The sequence below is a fragment of the Saccostrea cucullata genome, unplaced genomic scaffold (assembly GCF_032062105.1).
Source record: "Saccostrea cucullata isolate Sc308-1 unplaced genomic scaffold, CSIRO_AGI_Scuc_v1 ctg1085, whole genome shotgun sequence".
Lineage (NCBI taxonomy): Eukaryota > Metazoa > Mollusca > Bivalvia > Ostreida > Ostreidae > Saccostrea > Saccostrea cuccullata.
In genome coordinates, this window is record NW_026921233.1 from 118,146 (window position 1) to 131,496 (window position 13,351).

The window sequence follows — 13,351 nt, forward strand, 5'->3', positions numbered from 1 at the left end:
TCGGCCTGACAATAACAAAGAAGGAACACAAATACAAACGGTCATTGTCCAGCGAACTGTTTGACTAGTATTGGAAATTCAATAGAAGTCAAACATTGCTCCTGTGGTTACGTTATGAAAGAGTTTAATGTCCCTTTGTTGACCCACATTGTATAAATGAATAGCATACAATCTAGAGTACCAATATGTAATTTCCATCTTAAGTCACAGCGTAATTTCTGGTCAGAATTTTCACAAGACGTTTTTAGGGCTTCAACTAGTCTATGGTCGAAAAATAAATTATGGACTAATAAATTTCTATTATTGAGGAATAATGATGCCATTTGTTAACAATGGAAGGCTTTTTTCAATTCAATGAAACGCCATGGCATTTTCTAGTGTCTACATGCGCCATTGCTAGAAATTAGTAACTACATTATCTCACGTTTCGCAACACTACATCAGCTTTCATTAGATTATCTTTTTATTATGAACAGTTTAAACCCATTTAAGAGAAGGAATATGAAGAAACAAAAGTCCATTTTCGTTGTACGCACTTCAAGCATCATGATTATGGGACGGACTATTTTCTCTTTTTCTTTAGTATGAACTATAATTTCAGGTATCCAGCTAAAATACTGTGGGCATAGTTTCCATAAAAATCCTAAAAACTTAAAAATGTACTGTTTCGTATTGAATGTTACAGTAATGCAAAATTAACTTCTATATAAACCTTGTTCCAAAATAAAACTATCACAAAGAAAAAAAAATTCCGAAGTTTGCCCTCCAGATATCTCTGGAACTTCTGTTGGCTTTCACTTACGGATTTTGGAATAAGACTTTTCCCCATTGTTCCTACTTAATGTTTAGGCAACAAAACTATCTATCCCATTCGTACACATTGAGGATATAACGAAAAATTCGTTCCTTTTAAAGAATTATAAACCCTCTTTTGTAATATCTTAGTTACGTAAGCTAACCTACACGTTATTTTCTTAAGTACATGTTTTGGAACAAGATATACAGGTAATATAACAACAGTTAGGTAAAAAAGACACCTTGGTTGGCAAAGGTCACTAGGCTAATCCTAATCTCAAATGCACATGCAATCAAATGTGGGAAACGCTTACCGTTCAGTTTTGGTGCATCTGTCAGATTGAACCAGTGTGAAAGAATCAGAGCATCGGGGTTGTGGAAGTTCAATGCCTCTTTCTGAGGGAGGGGAGATTTTGGACAGTTTAAACCCGCAGTATTACAAATTACGGACCGAACAATGGAGACCACCTGTAGAGGCTTGTTAAATGTCACATAGAAGGCAGGGGTTTAGCCATCAATTAAATCTAGTGAATGGTCTCTTACACTTGGCATCTAAAATCCTTCTGTTAAAGACGTTGCGGAGAGCAGAATGCTTCAGAAAGATTTGAAATTAATAAAATATATGAGCGTAGCTAAGAAATATGGGCATGGCTGAGAAACTGGGACGATGATTGCCATAGTTATTACAAAGGTGCTTTAGTTATCATCTTTGAATAATCCTTTTTTTAATTTTTTTTTTTTTTTTTTTTTTTTTAATTAGATTTTATTCAGTATTTTTTATAAATAACAACAATACATAAACAAAAATAATGATAGAGAAACATGAAAATCTATATGTTGTTAAATACATCAATTGTTTACATATTTATGCCAAGTTATTACAAAAATAAAGAGTAAATCCGATGTTTTTTCGATTATAACATTTTTTTTATAGTGCATATACATATAATGGAATCATGTTTTTTTTAAAGACAAAGTGTTGCAGAGTATAAATATACAAAATATATACTGAAACAGAGTTGAACTAGCAATTATGGTCCACCGGGGTCCTAAAACCACAAAAAGTCCAAACACTCCCCAGTGGACGATGCTACTTGAGACTGTTCTCTCGAAGTAGCTGCTTAATTAAAAAAAAAACAAAAAACAAAAAACATGTATACATCATATTCTTAATGTTTCTGCAAATTTTGAAAAAATGTGTTTATCACAATTCATAAGACGTAATACAGAAGAATATTGAATAAGTGCATTTTTGACATATTTTAACAAATCTATTTCAGTTTCTTTCAGAGATTCAATTCTACAGTACATTTTGTATTTATATATTTTATACGCTATAAAAGATATTAATAAATTCAAAGATTCAACCTTATCGTTCTTTTCTAGATAAAAGCCAAGAACGATGTGTTTCCATTTTATATCCATAGTTAAAAAGGTTCCTAATTTTTTCCAAATCTTTTCAACTATTTTACATTCAAAAAGTAAATGTTTTGTGGTTTCAGTTGTTTTGCATAAAGTACAGTTGTCCCCTTGTCCTTTATCCATTTACTTAAATAGGTATTGTTGCAGAGAATATTATGAAGCATTTTATAATTAAATTCAGCGACTTTGTTGTCATTTATATCTTTGATTTTTCTCATGTATATATTTTGCCATAGATTTGAGTCGTTTGCAGGAATTGACAACTCTTGAGAAAGTTTAATTTGATAACACGGTTTAACGAATTTTTTATGTATCAAAATTTTATAAAAAAAATTGGCATTTCTTACCATTTAGATTTGAATCCCCTGTTGCAAAATGAAATCTCATTTCATTCTTTATGTTTAAATCTTTGGCATTAGATAAGTCACATTTTTTACACAATGATTTAATTGCTGATAATAAAGTTTTATATTCACAAAGCCAGTTCCGACTTTCTTTTAATAACAGTGGAAAGCATTTGTAGTGTTTTTATGTTTCCGTTATCATCTATTAAATCTTTTAAATAGAGAATATTACTGTTGACCCAGTTGTTGAAAAATAATGTTTCTCCTTTTATTTCAATATTATTGTTATTCCAAATGGGTTGTTTTAAAATATCATTAGGTGATGTATTTCGAAGTTATACATTTTTTTACATTCGTTAAATGAGATTAGAATTTGTTTGTAGAAAAGCGGAAGCTTGCCTATTCTGTCAAGCGCTTTTAAACTAGTTTCAGAAAATTGTAAGACGTAATTCAGATTTAAATTCGATTTTTTCAAAAAACTCTCAAAGATTTCAAATACAATTGATAAACCTCCGTCAGTTAAATCGCCGATCTGACAGTGTATTTCGTTTGATTCTTTCCGATTTGTCCCATAAGAAATTAAATAAAAGTCTTTGGACCTTACAGATATATTCTTTATTTGGTATACACAATATAGATGCAACATAAACTAGTTTTGAAATTGCTAATGTTTTGATTATACACGATTTACCAAAAACCGTTAATTTTCTACGCTTCCAAGATTCAAATAACTTTTCAATGTCGTGGTAGATTTTCATCCAATTTTTATTGTAGCATTCTTCTTTATCGTGTCCTATATAAATACTTAGACATTTTATTGCTTTATTTGTTGCTTTAATACCGTTGATTTCATCATACATATCTTTGAGCCCCCCTAACAGGATACATGTTGATTTTTGATCCGGCGTGATCGCAAAACTCGTTAATGATTTTCAAACTAAAATCGAGAGATTTCTTGTCATTCAGAGCAACTGTTAGGTCATCTGCATGTTGTATATTAATAATTTCTTTATCATTTATACTAATTCCTGATATATTTGGTTCGTTTTTGATAAAATTTCAGCTACAAATAAGTATAGTAAAGCTGATATTGGACATCCTTGTCGGATTCCTCTCGTCATATTACATGTTTTAGATAACCATCCGTTATTTTTCATTTTGAATTTAGGGTTTTTATATAATATCTCTACCCATGTAATAAATTGATCGCCAATATTAAATTTTTTTAATGTTTCAAGAAGAAAGTTCCATTCTACGGAATCGAAAGCTTTTTCAAAGTCGAGAAATAATAATATGCCGTCTCTCTTCTCGGAATTACAATATTCAAAAATATCTAAGATTATCCGAGCATTTTCACCTATGTATCTGCCTTTAACATAAGCCTTTTGATTTTTATTGATTGTATATGATAATACACTGAACCAAACTTCTAAGTGTTCACCTTACATTTTTGAAGTTTTAAAGAACAAATGCGAACAATAAACAATTTCTTTATTTCTTGGTTAATGATGCGTATTTAAGTTCGATGTAGCGTAATTTTCATGTAAGCATCTCGTCAGAATTTTTAGCAAAGTGTCAAGGAAATGGTGTACCCTCAAAATGAAAATTCACACAAAGAAATCTCGATTGTGTATGACCCACTACTCGCTCTAATTACTACAAGAAAATCTTTATTGTTGGATACCATGTACCCCTAAATAGGAGATTGACCCATCTGCTGCCAAACCTACATGCACTGCATAGATCTTTCCAAACCATTGAAATTGTAATAAAAAAAGGGGGGGTGGCTTTGACATTTCTTTAAAAATCTCAAATGTGTTCAATGGGATTCAGATCCAGGAATTTGACAGTGTATCGTCACACAAATGCCTTTTGGTCAATATTCTTATGTTTTTAGCACGTTAGTGCGTCGCTTTAAGGATAATGCAGACTGTTTGAGCTGATATAAGACTGCCTTCAGCATCGATTTCTTATCATATCCGTAGGATTGAAATGGTTTGTTTCCATGTTTCTAACAATTTTTCAGGACACTTTAACACTTTTTTAACCTGGTGTGACGCGAAATTTTCTCATCAGAAGATCAAGGTCACTTCCGGTGTGGTTAAATTTTGTCAAAAACTTTCAAAATTGTGATAAATTAGTGGTGAAAAATGATCACAACCTATAAAAAAATGTGTTAAAATGGGTTTTGATACTGTTTGACAATTTTTAAAAGTAATATGAAGTACAATTAAGCTCAAAAATAAAAGTGAGTAAATGTGGTGCAAAGATGGTCCAGATAGCAACATTCCAACGGCTCTATCTTCTATCTTAATGGTCATTTAACCAATGTTTTGTGTTTTTTAGTTAAACCGGTTTTTCAAATTTGATAATGATCATAAAAAGTTACTCATTACACAAAACACATGCCGCAAAGTACAAATTTATTATTTTTAAGCTTCGTCACGGAACATTGGTTATCATCGGTGATATTGAATTTTCTTTCTACAATTGTTGAGAAGACTCATTTGTTGATATAATTTGAAAATATCATACCATTCTATAAAGTAATTTTTAAATAAAGACATTTATTAAAGTGAACACTTAGAAGTTTTGTTAAGTGTATATTTTGTAACCTTTTAGCTAAAACACAAGCTATGATTTTATAATCAGTGTTTGTTAAGCTAATTGGTCTATAATTTTTTAACAATTATTTTTCGCCTTTCTATGTATCGTGTATTAAGGATATCACAGACAACTTTTGAGATTCAGACATTTCTTTTTGTTTAAAGATTTCTTTAAGTGCGTCATAAAAAATGGGCCCTATAATGTTCCAAAAACAATGGTAGAATTCACATGGTATACCATCTAAGCCAGGAGACTTTTCTCCTTTCATTTCAAGTACGGCATTTTTGCATTCATCAAGTGTAGGGAATTCATCTAACATTAATTTGTCCTTCTCGTTCAGCATTGGTACTTCAATATTGCTTAGATAACTCGAAATCTTAGCGGTTGGAATATTTGTAGTTTTAAACAGATTCGTATAATAATTATTCATTTCTCCGATTAATGAATTTGTAGTGTTTATTAAATCGCCAGTAGGTGTTTAAAGTTCTTTAATTACATTAGACGTTTGATTTTGTTTTTCAAGATTTAAAAAATATTTTGTATTTTTTTCGCCGCTCTCTATCCATTTTGCTTTTGATCTTATTTGTGCCCCTTTTATTTTTTTTGTCGTAAAGTTCATTTAAATTTGTGTAGAGTGCCTTAAGTTTTCTATTATTAATATTGTTACACTGGCTATTTTCCATATTTTCTATCTCTTTTTCAATATCGGTTATTTTTTCTCTCATATTCTTTCGTTTATTTTTTGCGAAAAATATTGAAAATTCTTTAACTTTACGTTTAAAGAGTTCCCATTTGTCGATTGGATTTTGTACATTATCTACTTCATTAACTAAATTTGCAATATTTTCCTTGTACTTCTTATTCTCTAAATATGAAACATTTAATTTCCAATAATTCGGACCTCGTGAACTTTTAGAGATACTAAAATACATTTTTAAATATCTATGATCACTCATTCTTGTGCCTCGTGAATGAGTACCTGGTAACTTTCTCACTATAATTTTACCTACTTGAAAACAGAAATTATTATTCATAAAAATATAGTCTATTCTACTAAAAGGGATCTCTTGAGCATTACACCACGTTTCGCCTTTCAAATCAGGGTGTTCTCTATTCCAGACATCTACCATATCAAGCTGCTTTAATAGGTTAATCAGATAATTTTTACTTTTGTCTTGTTTGTCATTGAGTCGACAATTAAAATCTCCACATAGAATTACGTTTTCATTTAAACAATTTTTGGTAATAAATGTATGCACTCTTTTGAAAAAATCAACTCTTTTGTTGAGGTCGTTAGGTGCGTATATATTTACAATTGTAAAAATTTCATTATCATATTCAACATTTAACAACATTTTTCTACCATTTTTCTACCATCAATTGATTTTTTCACATTCAGTATTTCGATACTTAAATTCTTCTTAAAAAGTATTGAAACGCCTTTACTATGTGACGAATCGCTGTATGAATGAAAAATTTTCCCATGCCATCCGGCATTATATTTATGTTCATTTTTTTCTTTAAAATGTGTCTCTTGTAATAAAATAACATCACATTGAGATAATTTAAGCCATTCATATAATTTTTGACGTTTTTCATCAGAATTAAGCCCCCTTACATTAACTGATATAATTTGTAGTTTTTCCATAATATCTATGTTCTAGGTTAATGAAATATAATATGATAGTAAAATATTTAAGTATAAACATACCGGCATCATAGTCATGAGTTTGAATTCAAAAGAAGCAGTCTATTGGTCTTTTTTTAATTTAATTGCTATAAAATATATTGATGAAACGATTTTTAAATTAAATAATTATTTAGCATTATCATGCATTCATGAAAACATGTTTTAAAATATTTGATATAAATTTATTTTAATGCATATGAACGAATTTCTCATACCTCATAACCTGTAAATTAATGAGTGTCTCGAACAAGTACACGAGTTAAAGGAGCTTCTCAAATAGTGGACATAGGTTCTAGATTATTTTTTTTAAAAGTGCAATGCCCCAGATGTTGGAAATTATACACGTGTGTTTGAAATAGCAAGAGGTTCTCATTGTTACAGCATGATTATTATCGACCGCTGGAGATGCCGATCCATTTAAGGAATGAATTAAATAGCAACCCAACTTATACTGTATAACCTGGGTTGGGGCAGTTTACGCTTTATAAACCGCCATGTTTTAAAATTGGCAATGTCACCAATTGAAATAAAATCGGTGATATGACCTATTCGAATAGATGATATCACCGATTTTATTTCAATTGGTGACATTGCCAATTATAATACGTGATATCACTTATTCGAAAGGGTGATATCACCTATTCTTTTTTGAATGGACTATATCACTTAATGCTATATATGGCGTATCTGAGCTAAAAAAAATATGAATACGAGATTAAGCAGAGATTTACATGATATTTGTTATTTACATTTAAATTCAAATTTTCAACTATTTTAAATATCCCAACGTTTCTATTAGTTAAATTGACTTTAAACTATGTCTGATATTCCTTTCTTAGTCGGAAGTAAATCGGTTAATTTTTTTAATTTTCTGATATCTATGAAACGCGATTGATTTAAATTGTGTAATTTACAGGAAATTATTAGCAGACCTATTTTTGTATTCATATAAAGCAGAATTTATGCAAAATCTAATGCGTGAAAAGAAGAAAACTCTTGTTGTGGTATTCAATTCGACATTTAGATATATCCACGACGTATTGTCAATTAACAATGATACACTGTAATTTCCATTCTTATGTCGATACGATAAACATGTATCCTGGTGAGCTTGAGATAAAAAATACCAAAGAGTCTGACACATCTGTTTCATATTTGGATATTTTACTTGAAAAATACGTTAATGGTAATCTAACAACCAAGCTCTATGATAAACGTGATGACTTTAACTTTTCAACTTCAGCTTCAACTTCCCTTACTTATGTAGCAATACACCTTCATCACCTGCATACGGAGTTTATATATCTTAGTTGATTCAATACGCAAGCGCATGCTCTACGTTTGAACATTTTCTAAGACGAGATAAATTATTGACAAACAAGTTGATGAAACAAGAATATCAATAGTCTTAAGTTTAAAGTCATCATTTCGTAAGTTCTATGGTCGATACAATGACCTTGTTAGCAAATAAAATAAATTTCCGTTATTTCCCGATTATGACAAGGAGCACACAGCGGGTGTGACCGGTCGGCAGGAGATGCTCACTCCTCCATGGCACCTGATCCCACCTCTGATGTTTCGGAGGTCCGTTTGCTCTGCTCCTATTTGGTATTGCTTTATGGACTTTTGATCTTGAATACTGTTCGTTATCCCCATATGTTTCATCCTATCTTTATATATAAAGTAATAAAACAAAAAGAAATATCTTTTTAATTTTAGTTAGTATGAACTTATCAAAAATACGCCATGTATCACTTTAATTCAATAGGTGATATGACCTTTTTCAAGTCAAATAGGTGTGATATCGGCATCATATCACCTATTTAAATTAATCATGAAATAAAAACTGCTTTCAAGACTAGACTATATGGTCTGTGAGCCGGCAAGTAGAAAGGACAGAGATTGTAGTGAATTGTACTTACAAGGTATTTTATTTTTTAAAAAACGTATGACAGGAAAAAAACATTATACTCCCCCTCCCCTCTCTTTTCCTCTGTCTTTCCTGCAAAAAATAAAGAGAGTTTCCAACCCTAAATCCCATTTGATCACCCAATGATACTCCCAATATGCTTATATTTTGAAGGTGTCATCAAATATTTTTATTATTTTGAAATAATCATTCTATATATAGAGGTCGCCTACACAATACTTCAATCTGACTGACAAGTTTTTTTAAAACAACTAAATGATAGCTGGAAACCACTTTTTTGTTCAGTGTGTACATTGTTTAAGAGTGTTGTTCGTAGTATACAAGAGTATGCCATTTTTGATTGAAATGCAGTGACCAGATAAAAATTGTTGAGAGAGAGAGAGGGGGGGGATGGACCGTTTACCCATCTTCCTTTGCTAAAACCGAAATGCTAATGCACATTATGTTTAATTGTTTATTTATAAGTGTGATGCCCCGTTTGATAACGTACCATTTGTATTATAAAAATAAAGCATATGGTTGTTATGATTATTATTATGACAACACGCTGCGCCTTCTTATCTAACACATTTTGTTGACCATTCATATTGTGGCATCTTCTTTTCATATTGTGGCATCTTCTTATGTCTTGAACTTACATTGACACCTTCCTTCCAGGCATTTCACTTTATGTGGTTATGTATTTCTGTTTGCAAATTATTCGCCTGTAAAATCTACTCTCTGAAATAAAATTTAGAGACACTCTTCCCTTTACTTATGTTGCATAATAATGTTATGTCCATTAATTAGATCTAAGATGTACGAATTTTATATTTAAAAAAAAAACTTAATTTAAAGTTATTTTAAACATTAATTATATGAATGTTGAAGTGATGTGTTTGAATCATCATCCAGCAGTGTGACCTCTTTTTGTATTATACTTTATTTCAAAACAAAAATATCAAATTATCATCTAGCAATGTGAGTTCTTTTCGCATCTTTATTGCAAGGAAAAAAGACTTCAAAGACACACTGTGTTACTATAAAAGTTCTCCATATTTTCTCTTAGCAGTCAGAAGATATATTTATTTCATAATCATTTGTTTCTCTTAAGAATAATATTTGAACACACTCTCTAAGGCATGATTTGACTGTTAAAAAAAACAACAAAACACTGCTAGATCTCCATTAGATAAGTCTCCATTAGATAATGTAAGCATCTTTGTATGAGCTATGCTTGTTTACTTTGAATGGTTTTTAGACATATTAATATTTCATAACTATGCAATTTCCACTCCTCCCCGCACTTATACTGACATCATAAATCAATATCTTGCCAACCATTATCTTCCTTTGAATTCTCATGATACGAATTGTACTATAGATGATGCTTTTAAAATAACCAAAATACACATCTTTGTTAACTTATATTTCAGTAAATACTTTGTGTTAATTTCATACACAATAGATATACAACATGTTTGGGACGACATGTTGTATTTCTTGATGCAAAGATTCATTTTATCGAATTTATTTAACAGAGCTTTTCGTTTCTATTTAGTTTCCTTACAAAATTTCATATATTTTGGCGTAGATGCATTTATTTTGTCCTTATCTTTTTCAGATTTATTCAAAGCCAGTATAATCTTAATTAGGTTATTTTTTCTCTAAGATAGTAAAACAAACGGAATAAAGGGAAAATTTTGACAGAGATATATATTTTCTGGAAAACAATCTGTAATCTCTAGCTTAGTTAAATGAGCTACTTGAGCAAGGTAGGGAAGCTATGTTCAGTTTACTCAAAAAAGTAAGATATTTGGATTTGCCTTTAGATATTCAGCTGAAACTTTTTGACAGTATGGTAACACCCATTTCACTTAATGGCTGTGAAGTATGGGGATTTGATAATAACAATGTCATAGAAAGTTTATTTTTACAGTTTTACAAAATAATTCTAAATCTGAAAAAATCTACCCCTAATCAGGTTTTATATGGTGAACTAGGCAGATACGCAGTAGAAATATTTATTAAGTCCAGAGTTATTGGATTTTGGCATAGACTTGTTTGTGACAAACAAGACAAAATATCTTTTCTTTTATATAAATTGTTATTAAAACTTAGAGAACATGACTTAATGCAGTCTAAGTGGATTAATTATGTTGAAAAAAAAAACCCACTAAATGATTGTGGAATGTCTGAGTTATGGTTGCAACAGTTTTCTCCAAAGAAAATATTGGTGTCAAAATTGGTAAAAACTAGATTAATTGATCAATTTAAGCAGAATTGGTTTGCCTCTATTTTTGAGATGCCAAAAACCCTTAATTACAGGATATTTAAATTAGAACATTATTTTGAAAATTATTTGATATATCTACCAAAGGATTTGAGAAAAGCTTTATGTAAATTTAGATGTATGAATCACAGATTTCCTATTGAAAAAGGTCGATTTTGGGGGAGTTGATAGAGATGATCGTATTTGTGATCTTTGTTCCTCTAACAATTTAGGAGATGAATTCAACAACCTTCTAGAATGTTCTTTTTTCAAGAGTGAACGAAAAAAAACTTGTTCCAAATATTTCTTATGCTAACCCTAATGTTATCAAATTTCATGACTTATTAAATTGTAAGGATACTAAAGTTATTTTTGGGTTTGCCAAATTTTGTAAAATGTTATTGTCAGTAATATGTTAATATTAATACCAAAACTACTATGTAACAAATATTATAAATACATTAGTTTTATTTTGTATAAGCAGAGGCATTCTATACTTTATTATTTGAACTATACATGTGAATTGTACATGTAAATAACATTAGTACCACTCATTCTTTCATATACTCCAGTTGGGGTCTTTGTCTAAAATAAAAACTTGAAACTTGCTATGTTTTGAATTACCATGTTCTAAATCTTGTATTCAGAATTTAGAACATTACATTATAAATCTTTTGTTAGGTTGACATAATATTTTTGTATCATAATGTTTAAAAGGAAAATCTATATAGCAATACCATCTCTTTTTGAATCATAGTGTATAGTAGGGAAAAAACGAAAAATCATTATCTAGCAATGCAAGCTCTTTTGAATTTCTTTTATATCAGGAAAAATGTCACATCATTTTCTAAGCAATGTGAGCTCTTTTTATATCATATAATGTACATGTATAGCAGGAAAAAATCTCATGAGGTAAAATCTATAGAAATGTGAGCTCTTTTTGCATCATTTTTATATTTGGTTAAAATGTCACATCCTTATCTAGCAATATTAGTTCTTTTGTATCAATATCTATAGCAGAAAAGAGACGACAGATTAATTAAATATAGAACCTTCTCAATGTTTTCTTTTAGAAGGCAAAACATTTTTAAAATAGGTTTTTTAATCAATATACATTGTATATTTCTCTTGTAAGAATAATATGATTTTTAGGACACATCCTTTAATTTTGTTTTTAAAAGAACAACAAATCAGAACTAGAATACTGAAGAAAATAGTCTTTCCAAATCTCCATTAGATAATGTAAACATCTCAGAATCTGTATCCTAAGCTTGTTTATAGTCAGTGGTTTCATAGACTCGTTAAAGCTTCATAATTGTATATAATTTCCAGTACTTCTCCTACTGTGGATAATATTTTAGATCTCTATCTTGCCAACTGCATGTATTACTTTTCTTTGAGTTTTCATGATACAAATTGTAGCAGAAATGATGCTCAAATAACCAAAATACATAATTGTTTATACATGTATATAAGTGAATACTAGTACTTCTTGTTAATGACCTACATATACACAATAGATAAAAACATGACCTATATACACAATAGATATGCAACATCTTTGGGACTAGTATTTCTAGATGCAGAGATTCGTTAAAAAATATATCGAATCAATTTATCAAAGATATTCGTATAAAATTTCATATATTTTTTGGATACATACATTTATTTTATCTTTATCTCATTTCAGATTTTACCATTGTTTATCCAAATCCAGGTTATCCAGGCATTATCTTAGGTTTATTTTTCTTCAAGATAGTAAAACAGTTGGAATAAATAGAAAGTTTTGACAGAGATGTACATTTTCCGGACTCTAATCTCTGGCTTATTTATATGAATGTTCGATAATAAAAACTATTTTCTTGCATTATTTTAAAATACCTCACGGTTCAATTTGCCACCTGCATTTGAAATACTAGCTAGAGTTCCTTTCTTCTATCTTGATTATGTACGTATGAAACAGTCATTTTTCTTTTCTAGGATTTTGCCCCCCCCCCTCCATTCCTCTCTAGAAAAATTAGATCAGTTAATTAGTTTAGAAAACTGGAAGTTACAAAAATGAGAGCATTTCTTAATTTTAAGAAAGGGAGCTGCCTCGATTTTACATACATTAGTGACACTTACATACCATTTTTTTTCTTATGTACAGTCTTGCTAACACTGTATATTTCAAGAGTTTGGGTAACTTTAACCTACTAAGTTCATTCATCCGTGCCCCTTTGACATTTTACAGCTGAGAGATGCGCGGTTTAAATAAAACAGAAATTATCGTAACGATTGCATTTCACAGTTATTTCTTTCAATGTAAATCA